The sequence below is a fragment of the Aethalodelphis obliquidens genome, unplaced genomic scaffold (genome assembly GCF_003676395.1).
Source record: "Aethalodelphis obliquidens isolate GAN/ISIS:26980383/991018 unplaced genomic scaffold, ASM367639v1 scaffold46, whole genome shotgun sequence".
Lineage (NCBI taxonomy): Eukaryota > Metazoa > Chordata > Mammalia > Artiodactyla > Delphinidae > Aethalodelphis > Aethalodelphis obliquidens.
In genome coordinates, this window is record NW_020837990.1 from 3,659,854 (window position 1) to 3,679,781 (window position 19,928).

At 39.5% G+C, this 19,928-nt stretch overlaps 1 protein-coding gene across 7 annotated transcripts in view; it reads right to left on the bottom strand.

Moving 5' to 3' along the window:
* TBCEL (tubulin folding cofactor E like) overlaps positions 1 to 19,665 on the bottom strand; it is an 80,958-nt gene extending 61,293 nt beyond the window's left edge. For 2 of the 7 annotated variants that reach the window (XM_027082006.1, XM_027082005.1), the window contains exon 1: positions 19,485 to 19,665. The gene's annotated coding sequence lies outside the window, so the exon portion shown is untranslated. Of the gene's footprint in view, positions 1 to 7,707; positions 8,018 to 17,837; positions 17,848 to 19,484 lie in introns of all 7 variants that reach the window. The other 5 variants (XM_027082002.1, XM_027082003.1, XM_027082004.1 and 2 more) reach the window with 5 other exon arrangements.
* Positions 19,666 to 19,928: the final 263 nt, after the last annotated feature.

Genomic DNA, 19,928 nt, shown 5'->3' on the forward strand with positions numbered 1-19,928 from the left:
TTCACAAATGCCTAGAACACAGAGTAGACACTCATTGAGCACTTGTCCAAAAGTTTTACCCGTACTTAATTTATCAAAGTTTAGACTACGTAATACATTTCATAACAAGTATATCACAAGTCACCTTGAAAATATAGGGCTGCCCTCGGTCAGGGTCATCATTTGGGAGCTTAAGAACAGAGCCTGTTTTAGGACAAGAGAGTTTGTTCTTTCTGTCCAGAGTGGTAAGTATATGCTGCTGTCCTCTATCCCAGCACTGTGTCAAAAGTGAACTGTGTGGGTTCATCTAGGACTCCAGGAACTTTCAGGTGGAAAGGTTCTTTTTCAATGTAAACTCACCACCAACAGCATACAACACAGAGCAGGTGCTATGCCACTAGTGACAGGCATCATAGTTCTTATCAAAGACCTGTCTCAAGCAGAATGCCAACAGAATTTTCAGAAATGTTTAACAAAAAGTCAAAGAAGTTACACTGCTATCTTCCATACAACTGGCAGTTCAAAAGAATAAAAAGCGTGTGGGAGGGTGCTGAAGTGTCAGTGTCAAAATAATAGTCACCGAGTTTAAATAGCATCTTTTAACTGAGCTTCAGAATCACTTAAACTCCAACCTCTTCTATCCAAGGGCAATAATCTTATACACAATTTATTTACTTATTTATTTATTTATTTATTTTTTGCGGTACGCGGGTCTCTCACTGTTGTGGCCTCTCCTGTTGCAGAGCACAGACTCCGGACGCGCAGGCTCAGCGGCCATGGCTCACGGGCCCAGCCGCTCCACGGCATGCGGGATCTTCCCGGACCGGGACATGAACCCATGTCCCCTGCATCGGCAGGCGGACTCTCAACCACTGCGCCACCAGGGAAGCCCTACACAATTTAAATATAGACAAGCTGAGTGTGGAACTAAAGAAACCTCAGCTAAAATTGGAGTCTGGACAGACCTATAGGCAGAGCCCTCACCCTTGCCACGCAACATTAATGACTCCAAATGGGAAGAGATGCAGGCCTACATCTCTGACAGGAAAGTGTTGCCTACTTTACTATCCAGCGGGAAGAAGAAAACTCTTTGCTCAATGACAGCCCAGCCAATCAGAGACCACAGCAGCCCAACCAACCTCCATACTTCGGACTCCCAGCTTCCTCCAATGGACTGTTTGGTTTTAACACACTCCCCCTCCCTTCATTTCCTCTATAAAAGCAAGTTCCCCTTCCTTGTTCTCTGGATTTGCCTGTGGTCTGCCACAGTTTGCACATCTCAAATTGCAAATCCTCTGGCTATTCCCAAATAAACTGGCTTTTGCTGGTTAAATAACTGGCTATTATATTATTAAAATTGATATGAGGGATGGTGAGGTTAGAAACATATGCAAGTCAAAATAAGTGTTAGTAAGCAAGCAATCATGGGAACTGAAAAGTTACTCCTTATGGCCCCGTGCTTTCACAATGCTTCCAAATAGTCTGCTTTTTCTTTCCCTAAAGACTTAAAAGCAATGCCAGTCACCTTCATTGGTCATTTTCCAGGATACTCTATTGGAACAGCATTCCAGGCATGCAGATAGTGTACACAATAATACATGGGTTTCGAATTAGAACATTAAGATTGCAAAATGGATCAGTGACATAAATCTACTCAAAATCTGTTGGGGCAGTTGGAGGAGGAACAGTAGGTGGGAAAGGAAAACTGAAAACCAAATAGATTGAAAAATGAGGACATACAGGACGGAAGAAGATCTTTAACTGGAGACTTTTAAAAGGTTTTTTTTGGAGGTGGAGGGGTAATCTATGACTTTCTGGCAAGAACCAGTGTCAAATAACATCTGACTACCTTCTACAGTTGGCAGAGGTCTAATACATTTGTAAAAGTGTGCTGAATTGGTGCTTAAAGCCAGGGAGCCAGGAATCTGGGGTGATGTTGCTTGGTTCCATTACCAAGTCATGGAGTGTGCCTGTGAAAAACTCAACTCCTTTGTGCCTCAAATCCTGACTATAATATGCTTTCATAAAGCACTTGGTAAAAGTGCAAGTTGGAGGATAAGGTGCTCAGCCCAGTCATCTAAGTAACCTCAATAGCTATCAATTTATACTTTCTGTTCCCAAGGTCAGGTCAAAATTAGTATGAAACGCAACACAACTGGAAACAGAAAATAGGCCATGTCTGACCACGAAGAGTGGAAGAGATGCAAGATATAGCCTTATGCTGGTATGCAAGATCAATATTTACTTCACCAAAAAATTTTATGTTAAATTACCACACTTCATAAAGTGTGAATACTACCAGCCTCACTCACAACTTCCAAAAAATATAAATACTACCCCAGAGTCCCAAAACATGCATTTTAAATCTTATAAAAAATAGGTTTATCTGCCTATATATGCATAGACTACTTCCAGAAGGATAAAATAGAAATTAGTAAAATTAATACCTGTGGTTGACTCCAAAGAGAGGAAATGAGGAATAAGGTGAAAAGGAGATTTCCTTCTCACTGTTCAACCATCTGAACCGCCTGAACTCACCAGGTGCATACATCACCCTTTTTTTCCATACATTATCTTTTCAAAATACAAAACATTTTTAAGTGATTTATCTGGGAATGACCTAATAATTTGTCAAAGTATTTTTTAAGTCCTCATTATTATCAACTGTCTGTGAAAAAAATGCCAAACTCGACCATGTGAAATATATAATATTAACTTTTAAAGGAACTGGGAATTGAGGAAGAAAAGAGAGATAAAATGGGTGGCCAAACGGAAATACTTTTGTAAACGAGCATTGGTAAAGAAAAAGAAAGCAGTGCAAAACACATCTGAGCCTCAGAACTAAACTACAATCAGAATGAGAGGTAGGGTTGAGAAGAAGGAGGGAAAATGATTCGTGGTACTCTCATAGTCATTACCATGGCTTTAACAAGGGCAAAGCAAAAGCTCCACTATGAAGTGCACAGAGGGGTGGGAAGAACACCCTCAGATCTGCCATGTTGCTTCCTTTGCTAGCCAAGTTAAATGTGTTAATAAAAGTTACCCAAATAGTTCATCCAAATTACCCAAATGGTATCCAAACTACTGTGACTCTGGAACCACAAGGGCCCCAGCAGGCAGAGGTTACAAAGCCATAGCCTAAAGATGCTGGGGAGCTTCAGGCCTCCCAGTTGCCTCCTGCTGTGGAGACTAACAAAAGAATGGGGCTTCCTACAGCAAGATTCAAGTTACTGGAGTAATAAACAGTTGGGAACTGATTTAGAGTTCTAAAAAATAAATTGCAAGAATTCAAAATATGCATTAATGTAGGATGAGGTTAAACACCCAGGAAGAGCTTTCATAGCATAAAAATAATAGAGAGGAGGGAAACACTCCCAAGTAGCTTAAAATTATTTTCAGTCATTTGACATGGACCCATTTATACACAAATAGCCAATCTCATCTATTCATCAGAGAAGGGCAGAGAAAACCACATTCTCAAAGCTACCTGCCAATATTTTGCTACCAAATATGTGAAAATAAAACTTAGGTTAAACATTTTGGCCAAAGGCTCCACAATTTCACCTTAGGGTTCCTTTGGTCAGATGACATTTCATTCCAGGCATTTTTCTCTTCTCAGGTGCCTATCTCCTTTACAAGACAATCTGAGAATAAGAATTTCTTTACCACTTGTTTAATAAAAACCGAGACTACAAATATATCTAGTTTTCTCTCTTTTTTGCACCTTATCAAGTGGTTCCAATTAGGCTTATTTGACCATTTATTCATAAAATGTGTGCCCTCACAAAGCTTACAGTCTCGTGTGATTCCATTCAACAAACATGAACCAGACACCGAATCTGTGCCAAGCTAAATACTAAAGAAAGTGAGAATGAATAAAATCCAAATGCTGCCCTCGGGGCATCCAAAACCTAGAGGGAAACACAGGGAGGTAATGTGTACCTGAAATAAGCCACCCAGAAAATAGTGAATTCAAACACAAGAAGCGATTAACTTTTTGGAAGTATGATCAAGGAAGTAGGAGGTGAATCCTGAGCCATTTTGAAAGATAACAAAGATTAGGTTAACAGGTTGGAGAAGAGCATTCCAGGCACAGGAAACAACAGAAGATAAACCAGCACAAGAGACATTAAGCGGTATTGCTACAACATAAAATATTTGTGGGGAGCAGGGGAGACAGGAGATTCGACTGAAAGGTGGACAGTGGTCAGCTCATGCCTGACCTTGCTCAGGTTTGACTTTATCCTATAGAGGTAAAAGTAAGAAAAGTTTTGATAGACTGCTGTGAATATTGTGCAAGGATGGGGGTGACCGACCTTTATGTAGAATATCAAGGGGTCAAAAATGATGAGAATTTAAAAATCCCTAAAGGACTGGGCAAGTAGGAGTTTGTTTACCTTAGTGGAAGCATTTTCAGTATAGACAAGGGAGTAGAAACCATAGTTTAGGGGGTTAAGGAAGTAAATAAATGAAGACAGTAAGTATAGACCATGCCTTTGAGAAGCTTAGATGAAAACAGAAGAGATGGGACAGTTGATGAAGAAAAACCAAGTGTTCAGAGAGAGACAGAGCTGTTATATCTTGTTCTTTTTTTAAAAGAACAAAAGAGGAATTTATAGGCTGAGTTTGGCGGGTAGGGGCATGGAGCAGGTCAAAAAACTAACAAAACAAAGCTAAGAAAAACAAATATCATATATTAATGCATATATGTGGAATCTAGAAAAATGGCACAGATGAACTGGTTTGCAAGGCAGAAATTGGAGACACAGATGTAGAGAACTTTCCCAGGGCAGGGAAAGTGCAGGGAGAGGGGGGTGGTGGTGGGATGAATTGGGAGATTGGGATTGACATATATACACTAAATGTATAAAATAGATAACTAATAAGAACCCGCTGTATAAAAAAATAAAATAAAATAAAATCCAAAAATAAATAAATTTAAAAAAAAACAAAGCTAAGGAGGAAAATCTGGATAGCATCAAAGAATCTCTTACTATTACTAGCTTTCTCAATTTTTGGAAGGTTTTTTTTTTTAAAGCCCATTTAACTTTTACTTTATGGACTCCTAACCTCATCCCTGCAAAGCTTCCTTTTGTGAAAGACCTCCACTATATCTAAACCCTGCCAGATTCTTGGACATTTTAGGTAGCTGGGACTTTAGTTTGTTGTTTTGTTTCCTAAATCTTTCTGATCCTCAGCAAAAGTGTACCCAATAAAACATAACTACTCTGGGAAAGTATATGTGTATTTTACATATTTTTACCTCCAGGAAAGATAAAAATGAATAAACAAATAAAGGAATGGATAAAGAAGATGTGGTGCATACAGACAATGGAATACTACTCAGCCATAAAAAAGAACAAAATAATGCCATTTGCAGTGACATGGATGCAGCTAGAGATTATCACACTAAGCGAAGTCAGAAAGAGAAAGACAAATACCATATGATATCACTTATATGTGGAATCTAAAATATGGCACAAATGAACTTATCTGCAAAACAGAAACAGACTTATGGACATAGAGAACTGACTTGTGGTTGCCAACGGGGGTGTGACTGACTGGGAGTTTGGGGTTAGTAGATGCAAACTATTAAATTTAGGATGGATAAACAACAAGGTCCTACTGTATAGCACAGGGAACTATATCCAATCTCCCGAGTTAAACCATAATGGAAAAGAATATTAAAAAAGAATATATTTATGTGTATAACTGAGTCACTTTGCTGTACATCAAAAATTAGCACAACACTGTAAATCAACTATACTTCAATTAAAAATTAAATTAAAAAATAAAGAAAAAAAGGGTCTATTGATAAGCTTTTTTCTAAATAACTGCTTTAAAAATACTAGAGATATACATTCTGAATTTTTAAAACTTACCAACTGAACATAAGCAAAAAACCTATAACCCCATGTAGATGTAGTTTCACTTTTCATTAGCTAAGCTAAGCATGTAAGTAAGTGTCACCAAAAAGCTTTTCTTATCTGAGGCATATTTAGAGCCACAGCCATACCAGGAAGCTCTGGTTGACAGATTTAGAGAGTAGATTAAAAGCCTGAGGATGCACTTTATGGTGTATATTTTTTCAGACCATTTTTTCCATACTATGTAGATACATGATGTTTACACAAAGATTAAATTACTTTTAGATACAGAGCTCTGTAACCTGCCTTTTCACTAAACAGCTCATGAAAAACTTTCTATATCCATAAATATATACATATAAAATCTTTTTTTTTTTTTTTTGCGGTACGCGGGCCTCTCACTGTTGTGGCCTCTCCCGTTGTGGAGCACAGGCTCCAGACGCGCAGGCTCAGCGGCCATGGCTCACGGGCCCAGCCGCTTTGCGGCATGTGCGATCTTCCCGGACTGGGGCACGAACCCACGTCCCCTGCATCGGCAGGCGGACTCTCAACCACTGCGCCACCAGGGAAGCCCTATAATCATTTTTATGGCCTGTAGAGTATTCCATTAACAAGCTTTTGCAGCTGAACTCATGAATGACAGCAATCTCTCCCATAAAAACACATTAAAGACATTGTCCAAGTCAACATACTTAGGCTAGACAGTCTCATTCTGTATGGCACTTCTACCTTCACTTATCATAAAGTACATATACCTGCAATTCTATCTCGGTTACCTCCTTGAGCATTATGTAATATACCTAAGTGGATGCCGTCTTGGGATGAAAAGTAAGGAAAATAAATTAGTTCTAATAACCTTTCAGAACTCTTCTGTAGAATTATAGTTTACTAATTCACAAATTGACTCTGAGTATGCCAAGTGCAAAACTTGAGCATAGCTGATAAGTCCATTATCATAACATACCACACCACCATGATTTCACACCCTGCTATGAACCATCCTATTTCTCAGTCTCCTTCTCAACTGTATACTAAACTATATCCAAGTGAAATAATGTAGCACATCAACTTTTCTTGGTAGATTTTTTTTAATTAAAAAAAAAATTTTTTTTTTTTTTTTAAATCCAACATTGCCAAATGAAATGTGAATTCAGACTCCTGGTCAGTCCTTGAATTGGGCTATTAGTAGGGCACTGTTACCCTCTTCACTTATCACAGCACTATGCTTCTCCTTAAAAGTACCACAGGTATTAAAATATCTAATCCAAATCCTTTATTTCATTATATTAGTGGCACCAAAATATCTAAAACTGTAACTCTACGTTATCAGTGAGTACAGCCCCACAGCTGTCTGTATTTTCTACTAAAGAACTATACTGCATACAAGGCACATTTGATGTTGGACAAAAGACAAAGTTTTCTCATCCACAACTGCAAATTAGCAAACAGGACTGATTCTCACGCTAGTAGTCTATTCTACGTAGCACTCAAAATTTCTGATCCAAATGCACTAGCCCAAGAATTTTATTATTTTGATGAGAAAGTATTTGAGAGGAAAAAAATTTAAGAAAATACTGCTATTTAGATGTAAGTACCTCTTTGTGTGAAAATATTTCTAAGAACTTCTTTCTTAATTCCTGTAGCTTCTAACTGTCCAGAAGTGTTGGCTTACACCAATTGTCTATATCCCTATGAAATTAGGCATTTTAGAATGCAGAAAAGCACTTTCCACCAACTTTCAGCAATCACAACTTAAAAACTTTAATATTCACCACACCCCTTACTTCAATAAATTCCAAGGAGAGTCCGCCCTAATCCCCCTTCCCAACCCCTTCACAAACAAGTCTGCATCCATCCCTACCTTTCTATGTGGCCCAGATTCAATTTGGGAAAATCTCAAGGCTTTTATGTTGCACTTACTCAAAATTCAGGAGTAGAAACATTTACTCTTGAATCGATGCTCCCCAAAAGCCGAGTGTCCCCAAACTGAGATTAACAATCATTTGAAAGACTAGTAATTTTCCACAACCATCTTCTGAAACAGCCAAACTGACACTTATCTCTATTTACAGGACATGATACTGAGGTGACTTGCTCGGGTTTCCGAGGCCCAACCAGCGTGCTAAGTCATACTTTCTGTATCCCTAATCTGTTGAGCCCCGCTGTCTTCACTGAAGGAAAAAAAAAAAAAAAAAAATTCATGTCAACAGTATGTAGCATCATGCACAAATCACAGAAATACAACTTATTAAAATTTATGAAAATCATTACAGTCAAAATACCTCTTGTAACCATGTCAAGGTAGCTGAACCACAAAGCTAAGCAGGAGTACTGATTGGTCTAGTCACCAAAGGGGGAAAAATATTCTCAACTTCCCTTTCCTGCCAAAAAGCAGTAAATATTAGTTTCTTGAATGGATTGGTTTTCATCAGGAGAAAATTGTACACACATGCTATCTTTCAGCTGTGAATACACAAGTTTAAGGTCAATCTGTTCTATAAACTCAGCTGTTTATAGAACAGATTACCCCATCGTCTCTACTTGTGAGTAACTACAGAGGCTATCAAGTTAAAGCAAGGCCTCATTAGGAACGGTCTACTAGTTCATCACCCTGCAGCCTTCTAGAGTTTACAGACCACTCTGGCTCACAGCGAAGAAGTGCCAGAATGTAAACGTCAGCCACGCAGAGAGGTTGCCAGAGTTTACAGGTTATTAAAAAAATTCACTAGCCCTTTCCATATTTAGTGCTATAGTAGTATTACTGCCCTATGGTGATACCGCCTAGTGGTAATAAGTGCTGGTTCTAGAACCAAACTGCCGGGATGTAAATCATGACTGACTCCACCACTCCATTTGACTACAAGGAGGTTACTCTGGTTTCTAAGTCTCCACTGCCTCACTTATAAAAGGGGTAACGGATAGCCCCTAACCCCTAGCTCATAGGGTTGCTGAATGAAAAGAGATAACATGGGTAAAACAGGTTTCATTCAGTGCTTGGCACATGGAGAGCACTCAGTAAATACTGGCTTACTATTACTCCTACTGCTACTGCTACCACTGTTACTACTCCCATCACCACCCAGTGAGCATGGCAGCATTAAAGTAGGGCTGGGGACTTATTTACAAATTTTGCTAAATAGATTTGATCTAATATTTTTTGGTCCTGGGCCTATGCTAATTAATGCCAATTAATGATTCAGGCAGTAAAATGTCTGACATTTATAATGTCACTCCTCCTTAACTAGAAGATCTTCCCTTCTCCACCTGTCTAAATTTTATGCATCCTTCAAGGCCCTACTCAGAATATACTTCGGAGATGAAGCCTTTTCAGATACCTCCTGCCATAATGATCTGTTTCCTTTGAGCTGAGCTCATGGTAAATATTTATTGCCTAAAATATTCAGTGGGCAATTAATCAATCACATATTGGCATGGATTCTTTTCATTTTTGTCCCATTATTAACTCATGCATAGTGTTGTGATTTTCTTTTGTTTGTTTAATATCTTTAGACTGTATAGCTCTTGAGGGTAAGAACCATATCACAATGCTTCTTTCTATCATGGACTGGAACTTTGCACATAATTGGCACTCAATGAATATGCTATTCAGTGAGTTTTCTAATCACTTCTGATTGTGCATATCAAATGTATTTTATAAAGTATGAAAAGCAGGTGTATTAATAAACTCAGATCAGAGTAGTTACAAACAAAAATGCATCATAGCCACCACTGAATTACTAATTATGTCTACCTCTCCATGGGGATTCCAGAAGTAAGAGATCACATGGCAGGGCAATGAATCAGTAACAGAGCCAGAAATACTTGCTTCTGAGCACAAGCTAAATTCTTCTGCAAAAACTACAGCCACAGTAGACTTAATACTGAATATATAACTTTGGTATCTATACTATACTATATGTCTTATATGCAAGAGTTAATAATTTCTGCCATACTTCAGACCAATAGGCACAGTGTAGTAACTAAAGAGGAATACATGCACATTGCTGGTGAGACTGTAGAATGGAGCAGCTGCTGTAGGAAACAGTGTGACAGTGCCTCAAAAGATTAAACGTGGATTTACCATATGACCCAGAAATCCCACTTCTAGGTATATACCAAAAGAACTGAAAGCAGGGACTTGAATAGCTATTTGTACACCAATATTCATAGCAGCATTATTCACAATAGCCAAAGGATGGAAACAATCCAAATATCCATAGGCAGATGAATGGATAAGCAAAACGTAGTATGTACATACAATGGAATATTACTCAGCTTTGAAAAGACAATTCTGACACATGCTACAACATGGATGAACCTTGAAGACATAACACTAAGTGAAGTATGCCAGACACAAAAGGACAAATCCTATGCGATTCCACTTATATGCGGCATCCAGAGTAGTCACATTCACAGAGACAGAAAGTAGAATGATAGTTGCCAGGGGCTGGGGAGAGTGGGGAACAGGGAGTTATTGATTAATGGGTACAGAGTTTCAGTTTGGGGACAAAAAAGTTCTCGAGATGGACAGTGGTGATGGTGGTACAGCAATGTGACTGTACTTAATGCCACTGATCTGTACATTTAAAACTGGTTAAAATGGTACATGTTATATATATTTTACCACAATAAAAATACTTCAAAAAATAGGGAATAAATAAAATATGTTACACTAAAAAAAAAAAAAAGATAAATACAGGTCAAGTCCAAAATGTCTGATTCTTACTCCCTCAGCACAGTTATCAAATTAATGCCAACAATTCACTTAAGGATCTTACACAGTAAATGAGGGATAAATTAGCCAAGTCTCAATAAATGCATTTTGTACGAGATATGATTTATAATGTATACAATCTTACATTTTTCTTGGATTCCTTTACTGGTGTTCACATGGAAAAATATCACTAATGGATGAGGGATTAATAGAGTTAACATTTAAACTACAATCTCCAAAGGGACTTGCCTTTATAAAATGTATGCCTTAAGTTACTAATAGTACCTATGAGAAAATATGATCCTCATATAAGTCACAATAATAAGGGTTTAATAATCTAGACCTGTTTCCAACATTTTAAGAATCATGATTCTTTCCTAAAATGCTTTTTTTTCCATTTACCTATAACTAAATAATACCATGTTATAAATAAAATAAAAATATTCTCAAAAATGAACTATCTTCATTGAGATAATGGCACCCATCAACCAGAACTTAGTATTTGAGAGATTCATTGAATTAAATCATTATTTTAAAATAAAATGTTATAAATATATGTCTAAGCATAAGAGGGAAGGGAGAGTGCTAAAGTTCCTGAAAAACTGCCTCCCCAGACTTCATAATACAGTTGAGCCTCATTATTAGCAAATTCTTTATTTGCAAATTCACCTACTCAAATTAATTTGTAACCCCAAAATCAATACCTGCAACGTTTTCACAGTCATTTGCAGATACTTGCAGAGTAAGAAAAAATTTGAGTCACCTGACAGACGTGTACATTTCCAGCTGAGACAGAACAAGGCGTCGCTCTGCCTTCTTGTTTCAGCTCTCATACTGTAAACAAGTGTCCTTTTCACGGTCTGTTCAGTGCCAGGTTTTTCATATTTTTGTGCTTTTTTGTTGATTTTACGATTGAAAAAGGCCCCTCAGTGCGAGGCTGTGTCCCTAACCACAGGAAGGTTGTGATGTGCCTTATGGAGAAAATAGGTGTTAGATGAGATTTATTCTATCTAACTATAGTGCTGTTCACTATGAATCCAAAGTTAATGAATCAACAATATATACTGAATAAGGTGTCTTTAAACAGAAACACATATAAAACAAAGTCAGTGTATATATGTCCATGCCACTCTCTCACTTCGTCCCAGCTTACCCTTCCCCCTCCCCATGTCCTCAAGTCCATTCTCCACGTCTGCGTCTTTATTCCTGTCCTGCCCCTAGGTTCTTCAGAATCATTTTACATATATGCACTACCAAATGTAAAATAGCTAGCTAGTGGGAAGCAGCTGCATAGCACAGGGAGGAGATCAGCTCAGTGCTTTGCGTCCACCTAGAGGGGTGGGATAGGGAGGGAGGGAGGGAGGGAGGGAGATGCAAGAGGGAGGAGATATGGGGATATATGTATACATATAGCTGATTCACTTTGTTATACAGCAGAAACTAACACACCATTGTAAAGCAATTATACTCCAATAAAGATGTTTAAAAAAAAAAAGTCAGGTATTGATCACTTGACGAAAATGTTGTGTGCAATGACTGGCAGGACCCTAACCCTACATTTCCCCTGGGAGCAATGGTTCCGTATTCACTAATTTGGTGTTCATGGCAACTTTACATAAGTACCATGAATAACAAGAATCAACTGTATTTTGTAAAGAAAACTCTGGAGGAAAAAAAATAGATCAGTGGAATTGAAAAGAGAGCCCAGAAACAGGTCTATGTAAATGTACCTGCAAGCATCATAGACATCAGTAAGAAAAGGTTAAACTACACAAGAACTGTCCCAGGACAAGTGAACATAAATCTGGGAAAAATGAAAGGGAATCCTCATCTCACAACACAGAAAAATTCAATCCAGCTAAAATGTGGAAAGCAAACTTTATTCCTATGAGAAGAAAATAGTTATTTTTTTTTAAATAGGAAAAGAGCTCTAAGATCTTGATTTAGGGAAATATTTCATAAGCAAAATGCAAAAAGGAACCATAAAGGAGAAGTCAAATGAAAAACTTTTGATCATCAAAAGGCTTTAAACACAGAAAAAGACAAGCCAAAAACTGGAAGATAATTGCAACACATGTAACTAACATGGGGGAACTCCTAAAACCAATAACAAAAAGGCAAACAACTCAATAGAAAAATGGAAAAGACATGAACAAGTATTTAACAGAAGATAAAATTCAAAAGACTGATAAATATATGTAAAAGATGTTCAAGTTCAATAATTCAGAAACAGAAATTAAAATCTCAACAAACTATCATTTTATATAAATTAGCAAAACTTAAAAATTCTGACAATACCAAGTGCTAGAGAAAATGTGGAAGAATAGGAACTCTTCTATTGCTAGTGAGAGTACAAATACCTTGGAAAACCATTCATCATTGTCTAGTGAAGCTGAAGATGCACATTCCCTGTGACCCAGAAATCCTCCTTCTCAGTGTAAACTCTACCGGAACTTGTAATGTGCACCAGGAGAAAAGTACAAGAATGTCCACAGCAACGGTATTGTTTGAAATTACAAAAATCCTGACCAAAAAAAATGCCCTTACGTGCAAGAACAGGCAATTGGATACATTGCATTATATTCATAAAATGAAATGTTTCCACAGCAACAACACATAATACTTGACATTTGCTATGACTGCTTCCTCATCAACGTGAATGACTTTTAAAAACACCGTTAAATGGATAAAATAATCACAAGAATATATACAGCACAATCCCACTTAAACAAAATCAAAAAAATAGAAGATTAATCATCGTATTGTTTAGCGTTACATACATAGGTGATAATTGTAAAGAAAAGTCAGAGAATAAACACGAAATTCAGAACTGTGGTACCCTTGGAGGGTGGGGGTGTATCGTCGGAGAGAGGCACACGGGAGGCAAAAGCAGAATTCTTAATTCCCTCCTCAAACCTGCTTCCTCCTCCACCAAGTCCCCACCTCCAGAGTTACATTTTTCTCTTCCTCTCACATCCCCGTAATTAACCGACCTCTAAAACACCCCAATTCTGCCCAATTCTTGCCATTTCCTCTACTTTACTCTGGGTTAAGCCTCCATCAACCTCTCGCTAGGACTGTTGCAATAGCTTCCTCCCACGTCACTCATGACCATATAATTCATTCTCCAAGATCATCCAAGTGATCTTTTCAAAATCTAAGTCAAATCATGTCCTTTAAACTGTCCAAAAGCTTCCCTTCACACTCAGAATAAAATCCAAATCTTTATCATAGCCTTCGGGGCTTCATTTTATCTGTTCTGTGCTTACTTCTCTAAACTTACCTCCTCCCACCCTTTTCTTAGCCCACTAGGTTTCAGCCAGCATGGCTTTCTACTTCTCAAACCTGCCAAGCTGATTCCCCCTCTTAAGGCTTTTACAGGAATGCCCTTTTCCTGGCTCTCGGCTTAGCTGGCTTCATCTCAGCATTTGAGCCTCAAATAAATGTAAGCACAAATGTTACCTTCTCAGGGAAGCCGCCTCTAACCAGCCCATTAAAAATGGCGCCACTGCCACCGGCAATCACTTATCACCTCACCCTCTTTCATTCTTGACAGCACTTATCCCGATCTATTAATTTAGTGATAAACTCCACCCAGAACCAAAGTCCCACAAAAGCAGGGATCTGTCAGTCCAGTTCGGTGTGGTACGAAGCAGTGTCAGGCGCATGGCAACAAATATCTGTCGGCTGAACAAAAAAGTGAATTTTTACTTTGAATAAATATGAAGTAGTATTTTCTGACAGTGACATGAAAACCACGAAAACCAGTGAGAGGTATTACAGATGGAAAGAAACTTTGCAAATCACTGGAAAAGCATTAATCTAAGAGGAATTTTAGTTGAAGCCTTTTCTCAACAGTACTAGTAATAGATCACATTCCTAAGGACCATTAACGAATGATTAGTGAAAGTTTCATATAGCCAGAGTCCTGAGTTATGGAGGTGTGGCATCTATTTAACTCTCCTAATTCAACCTGAGTTCAGTTATGAATCTGCACTGAAATTTGAGCAAGTTATTTACCTCTCTACGCCTGCTCTCTCATTTGTAAAATGAAACTATTAATAGCTATTTCATAGAGTCATTGTGAAGTTTAAATGAAAAAAAAAAAGTGTTTAAAGCATCTAGCTGCACCTGGCCTAGCAAGTGGTCAATAAATTGTAGTTATTATTATGAAAACTGCGTAGGAAAGTCCAGAAAAATGGGAGAGCTTATGAGTCAAATAACCCCCAGGCACCTTCTGCTTCTAGCGGAGGTAGACTAATTATATAGAATGTACTGGGACCACAGGCCAGGACTAAGTCCTTTTCCCTCCAAAAAGAAGACCAATGTACACAAGGGTAATACGTAAGTATGGACAAAGCACTTTGAGAACACCAAGGGAGTGACTCTCTTCAAGAAGGTCAGCCACACATAAACCTGAGTCTTAAAAGAGGTCACAGGAATTCCTAGATGAAAAATAAGGGGGAAAGGCACAAATAAGTGAAAGTGAGAAATGCAGTGTGGCTGGTGTGCAGTGTGAGGGAGAAGGGCTGGGAGATGAAGATGGGCCTGCAGGACCAGATGGCAAGAGGCTAAGGTCCTCTGTTTCCAAGTCTGCACTTTATCCTTCAGGGAGATGAAGGGTGGGGGGGAAATCTAACATGTTAATTTGGTACCAATCCTTCTAAAGAAGGCAAAGCACATTTTTATGAATTTAAACCTAAACACCATATAGGTCCACCAACTGTTATGTCTAAAATGGAAAATAAATGTTAAGCCTAAATTCTTGAAAACACGAGCAATTTGCTTAACAATGACCGACACAATCTGTTCTCAAGTTTCATTACTTTGATGAGCCTTGTTACCATGATCATCATGACAAAAGCAGAAAATATCTATTGAGTTCACTATTTACCTTGTAGTATGTTGTTTTTTATGTGATATCATTCAATTCTTACAACACCTTTATAAAAGGTACTATTATTAACCCCATTTTACACATCGGAAAACTAAAGCAAAGAGAGGCTAGTCAGATGGCTAGTGAGTGAAAGAAGATTCAAATCTAGGCTGCCTGACTCCAAAGCCCTCAAATTAAACCAATATGCTGAACTGAAACTGCTCAGTTCACTTACATCATTTGCTAAAAAAAACTGTATGTGTACCTACTGTATTTTAAAGCATCACAGCTAGGTCAGCAATTCTCAAGTTTTACTGTACATTAGAAGCACCTGGGCAGATTCCTAGATTCTGATTCAGTAAGTCTAGGGCAGAACTTCCAGAGATCCGCAATTTTAACCATTAGTTCAATCAATTCTGATTCACTTGATCATAGTTCATTCTGATCACCATGAACTATCCTGTGATAAAACGTGTGCTAGATGTCCTAGAGATCTGAGTATATTTGAGCTTCTGTCTCCATGAGTTTACAATCTAAAAGAGACAGGAACAAGATACACAAACAGTAAATACAAAGCAATACAGGAAAAGCAATATAAACAAAACGGCAAGAGAGACTTCAAGGAAGAAGGATCATCTGTAATGAAATGAAGATGAGTAGGATTTCATGAAGAAAGGGAACATGCTTCCCACAGACTCTCAGGAATAATGTTACATACAAAGGAAGGTACGACGGGTAGACAGCTTGGCAGGAGCAGAGGATCTGCGTTTAGGAATGCAAAAATAATGTCAATAAAAAGTAGAGGCTGTAGAATGCCCTCAACGTCAAACTAAACACTATGGGCTTTATTCAGTGCTGGCACTGGGAAACCGCTAATGGTTTTTGAAGAGGGAAATTATAAATGACAGCAATATTCTTTGGCAGAGTACTCTGATGAAGCTATGCAAGGTCAAGCAGATGGAGAACGGGAACAGTTAGGCTGTTAGCATTCCAATCCCAAAGAGGTAAAAGCTAGAACACAGTAGTGGCAAAGAAAAAGGGGAGAACGGTACCTCAACAATGAATTGCATGCAGGGCAAAGGCAACAATCACAGCTAAATGATTTCTTCACCCCTTAAGTCCAAACTGTATTACTATCAGTTTTGTGTTACTCTTTACAACTTTTTCTGTACAGCCAACTAGGCCCAAAATATACAGAGTTCACTTATTTAAAACACAGCCCACGACTAAGATGTCAGCTAACAGGTCTCTGAGCAGCCAAAATACATGTCACATAGTTGATACACTAAAAAAAAAGTATTTATATATATATTGTATTTAACATATATATAAATGAAAGAACATTATTCAGAGCTATATAATCTCATTCTACGCAAAGTTCTAACAAAGGTAAGCGTCTAATTTCCAAACCCACAGCAGTTTGGAAGCAAATATTAGAAAGGGAAAAGAGCCTGCTATAAGTGGAAATACTTAAAGAGTCTGAGGTTCAAGAGAAGAAATGAAAACTATAAAAAAAGCACACACAATCACTCAGGGTAAATTCTCCACAACTGTTTATTGACAGGTACACGTGATTCCCAGAAAAATGAAATTAATGAGAATCTTCCTTAATGTCCCAAACACCTACCACAAAAAGAAAACTTTTAAAACATTCTTTAAAGAGAAATATTTTAAAACAAATATTTACCTGATTAGAAGGTAATTTTTAAAGGACGGCTGATACATGCCAGCACAGCCCCTCTCATCAGTAACCAAGACATAGTCAATAGTTAAAGGTAAGAAAGATATATTTTATAACACACAAAGTTTGAAGATAATAAGAGTGCTTTCATAAGGTATCTAATCAAGAATGTGGTCCCACTGGTAAACTTTAATTTGGGCAATACTTTCCTAATGGCTGTGCCTTTGAATTCCATGTTCCAAATAATACAAAGGCATCCTCAACAAAAACTAAAACTATTAAACTGGTCTTAAATACACCCTATAAATGTACCTACTGAAGTCAGGCAACATCATTTGACACTCAACGCCCTGTAACAACAGGCTGTGTGACAACTTTTAAAAGGACTTTAAACACGGCAACACATGAAGGCCTCTCACTTTGTTTACCAACACTCATTAACATTTATTATACTACCACTCACACAAGGACCTCACCTATTTTATAAATAGACGAAAACGCCATTTTTATGGGGTGAATTAAGATGTTAACTGAATCAAAGTTATACTTAAGTTTATGATTAAGTTACTAAAGCCATGAACCTGCACCTTTAATCATGTAGAAAAAGTATACCATACATTAATTATTGGAGTAAGGAAGTATGGGTTTCAGCTTGAGATTTTTTAAACAGCAGAAAAGCAAAATTAGTGTATTAACACTGTAAGATTAAAATAAAATTACCTTAAAGATGCTGTAGGGATGAATCAACTATATGGAACTAGGCCTCTCATATTTCTCAGACCCAGCAAAGGACAGAGAAAATTAAAGCACACACTTATTTCAAAAATTTCACAAATGATCAGGCAACATTAAGCTATCAAAGGTTAAGATTATGGTACAATTTGCTACCCCTTATAAATATGTAAACAAATGAAGCAGTCCGTCGCACCAGGTGGGCTCCACTCTACCTCCCATCCATCTCCTTGTAATCATCCTTGCTCTCTAGAAACATACATGAAGACACTAATTGAAGCCAAAGAAATGTGCCTTGGCGAGAGTGCCTGCCAAACTGCAACTTGTGACCCACATAACAATTTAGTGGATTTAGTCAGCATTTTTTAATGGAAAAGAATGAAATATAATAGAAATGATCAGTATGCATCATAAGTAACAAGGGTAAATACTGCTTTGTGAAACTTTTGTCGGTATGTACTAGATCATGATGTAAAATGTGCTTCTAACTATGGAGCAAAAAGTTTGAAAGCCCCTACCCTAGAGATTTAGGTCAAATGCCTCAGGACTCAAAGGCTGAATGTCTTCATTAGTCCTCTGAACCTACACATAATCTCTTAGCTCAAGATGGACTGTGGAAACCAATTTAAGAGCTCCAGGGCAGCATAAAAAGAATGGGGACATGCCTCAACTAAACCTGTATCTGGACCTGAAAGAACTGCTAACTTCCCCAAACCACAGACCTAGGCGGTGCCTACAAGCTTCTGGTAGCTTAGCAACCTTCAGAGTAGAGCTCCTCCTTCCTCCACTGACTATAAACAGTTCTAGTCTTCCAACCAACTTTCTTGAACTACAACTTCTAGAACACTGTGCCCCAAGAGAAGACAGTATTAAATCTCCTTCTCGCTTCACCAATTCCCAGTATGTCTTCCTAGAAGAGGACCTTGTACTCTGTACTCCCCATTCTCAGCGAAGAATGAAGCTCCTCACAGATTCTTACCCTCCCCCTTTCCCAGATCCCAGGACGGGGCACCCTCCTCCCAGGCTCCAAGCGCCTCACTGTCAGTTAATTGTCTTGGGGGCAAAATGATTCTCCCAAAAGTCCTTATTAAACTACCGCATCCTTCTACCAGCCCCCGGAAGGGGCAGGCCTAGAGTCCCAAGAGCCTGGGAATGCCAGTCCGCTCCTTGCCCCACCAAACCTCCCTCGGGAAACGTCCTTTATTTTATTTTTGATTTTTTGATTTTTTTTTTTTTGCTTCAGTGGTTCAGAGGCAAGTTTCCTATTTCCCCAGCAGCCCCCGAGTCGTCTCCATCTCCTACCAGCCAGGGGGCATCTCCTCATCTCCCACGCCCCCGGGGCACAGTGATTAGTCCGGATTCTCAGGAATTAGGACAGGCTCCCCCCAGACGCCCTCCTCCAACCCGGGCCCCGACTCCCTCTCCCAGCCCAGGCCCTCCCCGCGCCGCCTCAGCCCAGGCCCGGCCCCATCTTCCCTCCGACCGGGCAGATGTCCCATCCTCCCCTTCGCCCACGCAGGCCTCGTCCCGCTCCGACTTCTTCCCGCTGTTTCCTCGTACGGCACCCCGGCTCCGGAGGGGAGCCCCTCGGGCCTCGAGAACCCGGCGGAGCCGGCAGGCCCGGGCTCCACTCACCCCTCAGCCCGGGAGGCGGGGGAGCTGCTGCGGCGGCTCCTCGGGCTGCGCCTCTCCTCCCCCCTCCCGGCCGCAGCCGTGGCCGCCGCTCAGCCTCCGGCCTGCTCCCGGCCGGCTGCAGACCGGATCCGCTTCACCTCGTCCCCCACTCCGGCCGCCGGAGCCCAGTGTCCTGCATTGACCCGGAAGCAGCTTTCCCGGCCCAACAACAACACGTGACCCCGTCGCACGTGTCACGTCCGCTGCGTGAATGGGAGGGGGCGCCGGAGGAGCAGGTCCTCCCCGACCGAGCTGGGGTTGCCATGGCGACGGGGATGTCTGTGCCGGCCTGGTCGACCCTAGAAACACACCTCATCTACTCTTTCTCTTGCCCGTCATGAGGGGACACCCTGGGTGCAAAGGATGAGTACAAATTGTCAAATCAGAGTGGAATAGGGGCAGGTC